The sequence below is a fragment of the Marmota monax genome, unplaced genomic scaffold, assembly GCF_021218885.2.
Source record: "Marmota monax isolate L192 unplaced genomic scaffold, Marmota_monax_Labrador192_F-V1.1 WCK01_AAM20220418_F8-fsc00002, whole genome shotgun sequence".
NCBI classification, from domain to species: Eukaryota; Metazoa; Chordata; class Mammalia; order Rodentia; family Sciuridae; genus Marmota; species Marmota monax.
Window position 1 is genome coordinate 34,723,601 of NW_026693571.1, and position 10,515 is coordinate 34,734,115.

General features: G+C 33.9%; 1 pseudogene; it reads left to right on the top strand.

Annotated features, from left to right (window-relative positions):
- The window catches only part of LOC124102722 (large ribosomal subunit protein eL32-like), a 104,504-nt pseudogene extending 94,563 nt beyond the window's left edge, over positions 1 to 9,941 (top strand).
- Positions 9,942 to 10,515: the final 574 nt, after the last annotated feature.

The window sequence follows — 10,515 nt, forward strand, 5'->3', positions numbered from 1 at the left end:
ATTTTGAAAATTTTGACTTATGAGTGCTTTATTAAGGAAAAGATTTACAGAGGTCCTTAACTCTTATGCTTTCAGTTTTTCTTTTCCTACCAGTAGCTCAATTCTAACTTACTTTTCAGGGCTTTATTATAATTGCTGGAGCATTGTATTTTCCAAAGATGTTAGCTGTAACCAGTAGACAAGATGGAGTAGAATTACACTCACTCTTTCTTAACCACAACTAGAAGCTTTATTACATACTTCTTATTCAAATTAAAATGGAGACATTGCATAACAGATTTATTCTGTTGATCATTGACTCATAAACATTAGAGATTGTATTTGCAATATTATCATGTTTCAGTATGTTTTCTTTTGCTATAATAGAATACCTGAGAGTGAGTAACTTGTAAAGGAAGACAGTTATTTTGTTCCATGGTTCTAAAGGCTTAGGAGTCCAAGAGCCCAGTGCTAGCAAGTCACACTGCTGGCAGAAAGTGGAAGGGTAAGAGGATACAAATGAAAGAGACCAAGCGCAAGGAGCTGATGTTCAAAACAATGGATACAGTAAGATGAGGAAGACACTAAGTATAGTGTCTTAACTATCTAATCACTTAGCTCTTAACTATCCAATCACTTCTTAAGATGTTATCACCTCCCAATACAGAAAATAAAATTTCAACATGAGTTGTAAAAGGGACAAACCATATTCAAACCATCTCAGTAAGTATGCTTATACATTAAATGTAGTTACATTGAAAGAATGTCTTCTCTTTATCATACTTCATATTTGATACCATACATTATTTCAAAGTTCAATATCCAAATAATATATTAATTCTAAAAAATCTTTGACTTCATTATTAACAAAAATGTGGAGTGATGTACTTCCATCTAACAAAATAATATTCTGATATACTATATAAATGGTTAACATTGGTTTAAGGTCGCTGATACTATATTGCTTCTTTCTTTCTTTCTTTTTTTTGTTTTTTGAGAGACAGAGAGAGAAAATTTTTAATATTTATTTTTTAGTTTGGGGTGGACACAACATCTTTATTTTATTTTTATGTGGTGCGGAGGATCGAACCCAGTGCCCCGCACATGCCAATCCCCAGCCCAATTCTGCTTCTTTCTATTAAGCAAAAACAAAGAAGCAAGCGAAAACTAGTTTTAAAAAAACAATTGTTAAATGATTAAACGATTTATAATTACTGGGCATGGTGGTGCACACCTGTAATCAGGCTGCTTGGGGGGCTGAGGCAGGAGGATCACAAGTTCAAAGCTAGCTTCAGCAAAAGTGAGGCCCTAAGTAACTCAGTGAGACCCTGTCTCTAAATGAAATACAAAATATGACTGGGGATGTAGCTCAGTGATTGAGCTACATATCTCTATATGGAGAGAGAGAGAGAGAGAAATATATATATATATATATATATATTCCCCCACCTTTGGTCCTTGGTAATAGCTATTTAGATACAAAGGACATATTTCTGATTTAAAGACTTTGAAATCCAGGGTATATAAAGCACAAAAGTAGAATACAATAGTGAAGAGCCTAGCTGAGAAAACATGTTTTATATTCTACAATGCAAGACATTAATAAATTAATCTATTTTTTAATAATTTTTTTGTACTTGGGATTGAACTCAGGGGCACTGTACCACTGAACCATCCCCAGCCCTATTTTGTATTTTATTTAAAGACAGGGTCTCACTGAGTTGCTTAATGCCTTGCTTTTGCTGAGGCTGGCTTTGAACTCACAATCCTCTGCCTCAGCTTCTCGAGCCGCTGGGATTACAAGCATGGGCCACAATGTCCAGCTATTTTTTAATAATTTAACATGACTTCTCTGCAGTCTTTCAAAGCCAAACAATAGTATACTTAATTCAAAAGCTGTTTATCAATAAGAGAGTATCATCAATAATATTCTGGGAATATTATTTTCATCCATATCCCAAATTGTTTGTTTTAAGAGAAAGAGTAAATGCAGGATTTATAGGAGACTGTGCTTCCATATTATCTTTTTATTCACTTTTTCTTGTATTACAGTATAATCTACCTTAACTGAGACAAACACATTATTGTCATATTGTTTGCATTATTATCAAATTAAAACACTCTAAACAGCGAAATGAGGAGTGTTCTGTCTTGATAAAAGAATTGGAATTTATATATTGAAGCCATTTGAAACTTACTATGTCTAATTTTATGACAGAAACAAAACTATAACCAAGAGTTATCCTGAAAACTTTAAAAATATCACAAAGTATTTTTGCCTTTACTGTCAAATAGTTGAGTTTGTTCTTTATTGTACAATATTTTCACTAGACACAAACTTCATCCTACATTTGTAACCACATTGAAATCTTAAAAACTGTTTCTTAGAATACTCCTTTTAGTTTTTTATTATACCTTTTGGTTCCATTTTAGAGGGTGAATGCTTTAATTGTCATCTCTTTGCAGTCGAGGGGCCAAATTAAAGAAAATGTAGGTGAAAGAGCCATTGGATGCACATCAAAGAAAGACAGCTGTGTTTTATCCCCTATGATTTTCTTCAGACTTTGAGAAACAGCAAATATCATCTCAGAACAAACTTGCAGTTTAAAACTAACAAGAGGGAGGAAAAATGTTTCACTACCTTCTGAAAAGTCTTGAAGTTATTCTTAAGGAAGGTGGTACATTTTGAAAGGGGTTTTATTTTTTTATTTTTTTTTTAATTTTTTTTATTGGTTGTTCAAAACATTATAAAGCTCTTGACATATCATATTTCATACATTAGATTCAAGTTGGTTATGAACTCCCAATTTTACCCCAAATACAGATTGCAGAATCACATCGGTTACACATCCACATTTTTACATAATGCCCTATTAGTAACTGTTGTATTCTGCTACCTTTCCTATCCTCTACCATCCCCCCTCCCTCCCCTCCCATCTTCTCTCTCTACCCCATCCACTGTAATTCATATCTCTCCTTGTTTATTTTCCCATTCTTGAAAGGGGTTTTAAAAAACATTATGTACCCCAAAATAACTCTAAGTGGAACAAAATGCTTTAATCTCACAGAATTGTCTGCGATTATATGAATGCAATGTTTACAGACAGAATTCAAGACAAAAATCATTCTACTTTGTGTAGTTTCAATAGAACAATTCTGCAAATGAGAAACTGCACCTAACCTCAAGGAACTCATGAACAAGTAGATGAGTGAAGACAAACACAATTACCTCCAATTTTAGGTGCTCCTTTCTGCCTGAAAGGGTGCTCTATGGTAACCAATAGGGAATAAATTGAGGAATCCTCAGTTTCACATTTTAGTTTTTAGTGTTCATTTGCTCCCAGTCTGGCACAGTCATTGCTGCTATCAATAAGTTACTAATTACTAAAGACAACTGTGGTTGTCTTTAGTAATTCAAGAACACTCATGTCTCTGAGGATTTGCATAGGATGATTGAGGATAATTACTGGCTCTTCTCCAAAGGCTTCTAGTCTCTCTGACATGGCTGACAACAATATAATTATATAAAAATTTTCAAAGAAGGCCACATGGATCTGAAAATATCCATACATAAAGGAGATATAAGGATGGATTGTGATTATTAACAGTCACTCACATGGGTCCATGTTCATTTGTATTGTTGCAGTAATTTCATTTCATATACAAAAGCCTTTGGAGGGATTTCTTTCCCAATGAATGTTCTGCCAGATTGAGTGTAATTTCTAAGTCTTTACAGGTAATCTGTATACCTATTAAAGATATTCTTTCATTTAAGATAGTTTTATCCCTCCTGCTGAGGAAATCTAATGTTCTACTCAGTGGAGATATTTAAAATAGTCAACATGTATAGTCGTATATACCAATGAGAAATAAAAATGCCGTCCAGCCAATCATGATGTTCAATGACCACAAAATGCAAGCAAAGCCATATCCATCCTAGAGAATGTTAATGGGATATCAGCCCTTATCCTCTGAGATATCTGTGAGTACCCAAAGGTTCATATTTTAAATGACCAGCTCTATCTCATTTCTGCCTTTGCCCAATTACCTTTCTCTACACTATCTTGTGACTTTTCATTTGTTTCTACCAAAGCTGTATTAATAAAAAAAATTATGAGATGGACATTATTTAATAGGATCTCTGAATAGCCTTAAATCCAGGAGCCAAGAGAGAAAAATAGGAGCAAGAACCAGAGCAACTAATCAATGAATGTTGGTACCACCATGAGACCATGAAGAAATTTTGACAAGTCCCTTTGTCTTTCCATTGCTTGCTGAAGATTCAAAGCCCATGTAGGAACATTTCCTCTGCAGAACCTTGGTTGCATCTCAGTAACCAAGCCTATGAAGACTATCCCTTTGCTTTTGCTAGGGACACTAAAGTCATATATTTCAAAGATTCATAGGATAGTAATATCCTAAATAAGAAAAAATATTTTTCACAAAATGTGTATAATTATATCCATTTCCTCATTTGTAAAATAAGTAAGATAAATCTATCTACCTCATGGGCTACAGTAGAATTAAATACTCTAATGCATATATAGCATTGAAGATAATGCTTGATATATATAGTAACCACTTAAATAGTAAATACTCAAATTATTACATGGCATTACACCACCATGACATAGCAGTATAAATATTATCATCATTATTAAGCCCACAACTGTATATTTTAATAAAAAATTCTATAAAGTAGTCTTTTCCAAACTATGGAACCAATCTAGATGCCCTTCAACAGATGAATGAATAAAGACAATATGGTATATGTACACAATGGAATATTATTCAGCCTTAAAGAATAATGTAATTATGGCATTTCCAGGTAAATGGATGGAGCAGGAGACTCTCATGCTAATTGAAATAAGCCAATCCCAAATCACCAAAGGTCAAATGTCTTCTCTGATATGAGGATGCTAATTCACAAGAAAGGGGATGGGTACTTTGCATTAGGCAGAGGGGACTGAAGTGAGGGGGGGTTATGGGGTAGGAAGAATAGTAGAATGTATATATATGATTACACAACTGGTGTGATTTTACATAATGTAGAATGAGAAGTTATAGTATTTTTACGTATGATGTGTCAAAATGCATTCTACTGACATGTGTAACTATGACAAATAATTAAAAAAATAGAACTTTTTTCAGAGTTCAAGTTAATAATATTAAAGCTTATACCATAATACCAGAAATGTGCATTATTATTAATATTAAATTATCCTGTTTTTAAAAGTCCTCAGACAAATTTGTCATTTCTGGCTCTATAGTTATGCTACATTGTTATGATCTTATCTCTGATAACTTCTCTTGCATTGAAAATTCTTAACCACTAATTAACATTTTCTGCCTACTCTTCATTTATGAGTTCAAAATTTTCAAATAACTTCCCTAGAAATGCATATATGCTGTTAAGCACATCTAAGGAAATAAAGGATTTTTTTCTTTTTGCAAAGAAGAACTCAGTTCCTTGTTATATAATGTTACTTCTCAGTATTATATGATGAGATGATTTTTTTTACTTATAGTTAAATGTCATGTTCCCACATTTTGGACCTATGCTAAGTTTAAAAATAGATTGCTTTCAGTGGGAATTAGCTGGAAGTTTTTATTAAACTGTTTGTGTCCAGATATCTTCAAGCAAAGGTTAAACTATATTTAAACATTTAAAATAATTTTACAACTGTAAGCATTTGGGAAATTTGAGACATAAATTTGAAATGACAAAATTTTCAAATATCTATTATTAATATTACATTCAAAATACCATATAATAGAAACACATTTATTAATTGCCTATCCATGTATGGTATGAGACTAGGAGAAATCTATGGACATTTTAGCAAATATGGTCTGGGCCCAGTTAATCTATGAGTGATTAACTTGTTTTGAGCATGATGCTCAGATCACAGGTTTGCTCCCTTTGTGGGATGATTAACTTGACTCTTTGCCACTGCCACATATTTCACTTCTAACTTTCATGGTTAACTTTTATACATGTATCACTGGTCACAAAGAGAAACAGGACCCAGAGTACAAACCTTCATTTACAAATCCGTCAACTAAACTGGAAAAAAATAAATGTATCCTACTAAGGGGAAGTCAATAATCTTTATATAATAGTGATATTCCTTCTTCCATTATCAAAAATGAGGAAAGAGAGCACTTGTAAAATGCTTGACAGATGGAATCTGTCTTCACCTATATTATAACATCTTATGTCTTAAAAGATATTTAAACTCAGATATATCATTTCCACCTCATTTAAGCAATAGATAGGGTGCTGAAAAGTACAAAAAAATGCATATAAAAGTTTATCTTATTAGAAATAAAGAGAAAGGAGAAGGGGGAAAAGTCTGTTATTAATGTGAACATAAAATATTTTATGGATAAAGTTATTAAAAATATTTTGTAAGTCAAAAAATAATCACCAGCAATGGCTCTAGGCCAATTGATAGTATTTTTTCTAAGAGTACTGGCTATGAAATAAACCTCAATGTTGAAAAAAATTTGCATTTGAAACCTAGTCATGTTTATATCTCACCTTGAATCCTTTATTTTTGTGGTAATTTCAAACATTTTTGTGACTGAGGCTTCACTAAGGCAAAGTATTCTACTAATATTGCTCCTGTTTATTTAAAACATTGAGCCAAGAAATTAATAAGTGAATTAAGAGAAGAAGTATTTCAAAAATTAAGAAGTAATTCTTTCTAAATGTCTAACTCTGTCAAATGATTGTTTCCCAAATGTGGTGAACAATTCTCCTAAATTCTTTATATTCTTGAATATCTTGACAAATTATGTGGTTCTTTAAAAAGTCTTATAAAGATTAGTATGTTATTGCACACGTGATGGTGCACACATATAATCCCAGAAGCTTGGGAGGGTCAGGCAGGTGGATGGTGAGTCTTAGAAACTTAGCAAGGGCCTAGGCAATTCAGTGAGACTCTGACTCTAAATAAAATATTTTTTTTTAAAAAAGGGCTGGGGATGTATCTCAGTGGCTAAGCAATTCCTGGTAAAAAAAAAAAGGTTAATATGTTATTGCCTAAAATATATTTTGGACATTGCATTATGATCTTTAAAACTTATGGAAAACAAGCATATTTCCAAAAGAGTCCAATTGAAAATGTATATAGTTTTTAAGCTAAAAATTTTCTCAGGGTTTTGAGACATTGTGCTAAATTTTTTGTTTAAATCTCTAAAACCTAAAAATATTGCTAATATTCTAAAACTTCAATTTGTACATTGGCTATATTTGGAAAATAATAGAAAGCTGTAAAATTTTTATTAGCTGGGAATTCTCCATAGAATTTTGCTCAATAGAATTCCATCTTTACAAGGTTTACTCAGCTTGACTAAATACTATTTTGCTGGATTGGAAGTAATTCAAGAAATCCATGCTTTACATGGATGAGATATTTTTAATGATTTCTTTCAATGTAACTTTCATCAGAACATGAGTATTTTGCTTCTTGAAAAGTTACCCTATTTTAAAAGAAAACATATAGGCCATATGCTTTAAGTACAATAAGAAAAGAGAGTAAGTAATCTAAGAAATAAATGTGACATATAAGATCAAAATTTCTGATTTTTACATTTATGTGTATTTTTGATCATCAGGGGGAAATTATGGTGTTGAGGATGCTGGTGGGTAGTCCATATAGGACTAAGCATATCTGAGTGCCCAGTTTTAGATATAGAGTATTAAAAAATGGTAGAGTGAAGGTATGGAAAATGAAGGGGTTCAACTTCTCCTCTGATTTCAACTTTCATTTTGAAAACGAAATAGGTTATAGGTTACAGTGGCAGGAATAAGAATTATGTAAGATCCTGGTACCAGCAATTATTAAGCAATCCAAAGTGAGTAGCATTAAATTGGATAATGAACAACAGATATTTTATCTTTAAGGATGAAGGCATTTGACACATTTTTGAGATTATAGGGTTCTAACTGTGGGCAATAACTCTTTTCCTATTTTTACTTTGAGATTTGAGAGTAGTTCTTGGCACATTTATCAGAATATTTTTGTTCTTGTTTCTTACCTGCTTTAGTTTTAAAAAGCAAGTCTTAAAATTTAGGGCCTCAACCAAAATAATATATGAGGGGACTATTAACTTGGTGAAAAAACTATTTCTTTCTTATGTTTTGAAATTGAAAATGCATGGTAATGAGGATCCTGGATTTCATCTAAGGTGCATGTACATTCGACTGCACCTACTAGATCCAGTCTACTGAAATAAGCACTTTTATAGTAATGAGCTCAAATAGCAAAATTGCAAGTATAAGACCAATTTATGTACTGAATTTGCAGTTCTCAAGGAAGTGAAGGATGAACATGTATCCTACAAAATATTAGTTAATATTTAACACCCTTCATCAGGGTCATGTCTCTGACCACAGGTAAAACCAAAGTCAAGACTTTTCTGATGTATTCTGCTACCTTTCCTATCCTCTACCATCCCCCCTCCCTCCCCTCCCATCTTCTCTCTCTACCCCATCCACTGTAATTCATATCTCTCCTTGTTTATTTTCCCATTCCCCTCACAACCTCTTATATGTAATTTTGTATAACAATGAGGGTCTCCCTCCATTACCATGCAATTTCCCTTTTCTCTCCCTTTCCATCCCACCTCATGTATCTGTTTAATGTTAATCTTTTCTTCCTGCTCTTCCTCCCTGCTCTGTTCTTAGTTGCTCTCATTATATCAAAGAAGACATTTGGTATTTGTTTTTTAGGGATTGGCTAGCTTCACTAAGCATAATCTGCTCTAGTGCCATCCATTTCCCTGCAAATTCTATGATTTTGTCATTTTTAGTGCTGCGTAATACTCCATGGTGTATAAATGCCACATTTTTTTTATCCATTCATCTATTGAAGGGCATCTGGGTTGGTTCCACAGTCTAGCAATTGTGAATTGTGCTGCTATGAACATCGATGTAGCAGTATCCCTGTAGTACGCTCTTTTAAGGTCTTCAGGGAAAAGTCCAAGAAGGGCAATAGCTGGGTCAAATGGTGGTTCCACTCCCAGCTTTCCCAGGAGTCTCCATACTGTTTTCCAGATTGGCCGCACCAGTTTGCAGTCCCACCAGCAATGTACAAGAGTACCCTTTTCCCCACATCCTCTCCAGCACTTGTTGTTGTTTGACTTCATAATGGCTGCCAATCTTACTGGAGTGAGATGGTATCTTAGGGTGGTTTTGATTTGCATTTCTCTGGATGTGTAACCGATGTGATTCTGCAATCTGTATTTGGGGTAAAATTGGGAGTTCATAACCAACTTGAATCTAATGTATGAAATATGATATGTCAAGAGCTTTATAATGTTTTGAACAACCAATAAAAAAAATTAAAAAAAAAAAAAAAAGAAAAGAGCCATCTATTAACCAGAAAATGGAACTCATAAGCGGGTTCTGCCAGAACCTTGATCTTGGACTTCCCAGTCTCCTATCTAGAACTGGAAGACCTAAATTTCTGTTGTTTTAAGGACACTTGGGCTCTTCTTTGGTGCTGCCTACAGAGGTGGTAGCCATCTGTATTCACCATCACGGCTGCCCTCACACCTCTTGTGAAGCCCAAAATTGTCAAAATGAGGACCAAGGAGTTCATCTGGCACCAGTCAGACTGATATGTCAAAATTTAGCACAACTGGTGGAAACCCAGAGGTATTGACAACAAGGTGCAGAGAAGATTCAAGGGCCAGATCTTGATTGATGCCCAGCATTGGTTATGGGAGCAACAAGAAAAACAAAGCATATGCTGCCCAGTAGCTTCCAGAAGTTCCTGATCCATAATGTCTAGGAGCTGGAAGTGCTGCTCTTGTGCAACAAACCTTACTGTCCTGAGATTGCTCACAGTGTTTCCTCCGAGAACTGCAAAGCCATTGTGGAGAGAACAGCCCAACTGGCCATCAGAGTCACCAATCCCAATGCCAGGCTGTGCAGTGATGAAAACGAATAGACAGTTCACATGGCTTGTGTGTGGGTGTGTGTGTGTGTATGTGTGTGTGTGTGCGTGCGCGCACGTGCACGGTTAAATAAAACCGCAGAAACTAAAAATTAAGTAAGTAAATAAATAAAGACACTTAGTCTAGGATATAGAGTCAGAAGGGACTCTAGAAAGTGCTTTTGGTATCATAGCAGTAACTGGCTTTTCAGAATTTGGTAAACATTATAAACAGCTATTGAAATAACTAAATTAAAAGGATTATCTTAAGCCTGGACCTTATTTTAAGAACAGCATTTGTTTTGCATCTTCTATCATTATGGATTTGTTAACCAATATCCTGCTTTCTACAGGTTAATAAATATTTATTGAGTGGTTACTATGTGTGTGTGGCCATGTTATCACAAATTTTTATTTGTTCTTTCTAGATATATGTGACAGTTGAGTATATTTTAACATATTATACGCACATAGAATAACTTGTTCCAATTAGGATCCCATTATTGTGGTTGTAATATTATGAGGAGTTACATTGGTGGTGTATTCATATATAAGGATAGGAAAGATATGGCCAATTCATTCTACTTTC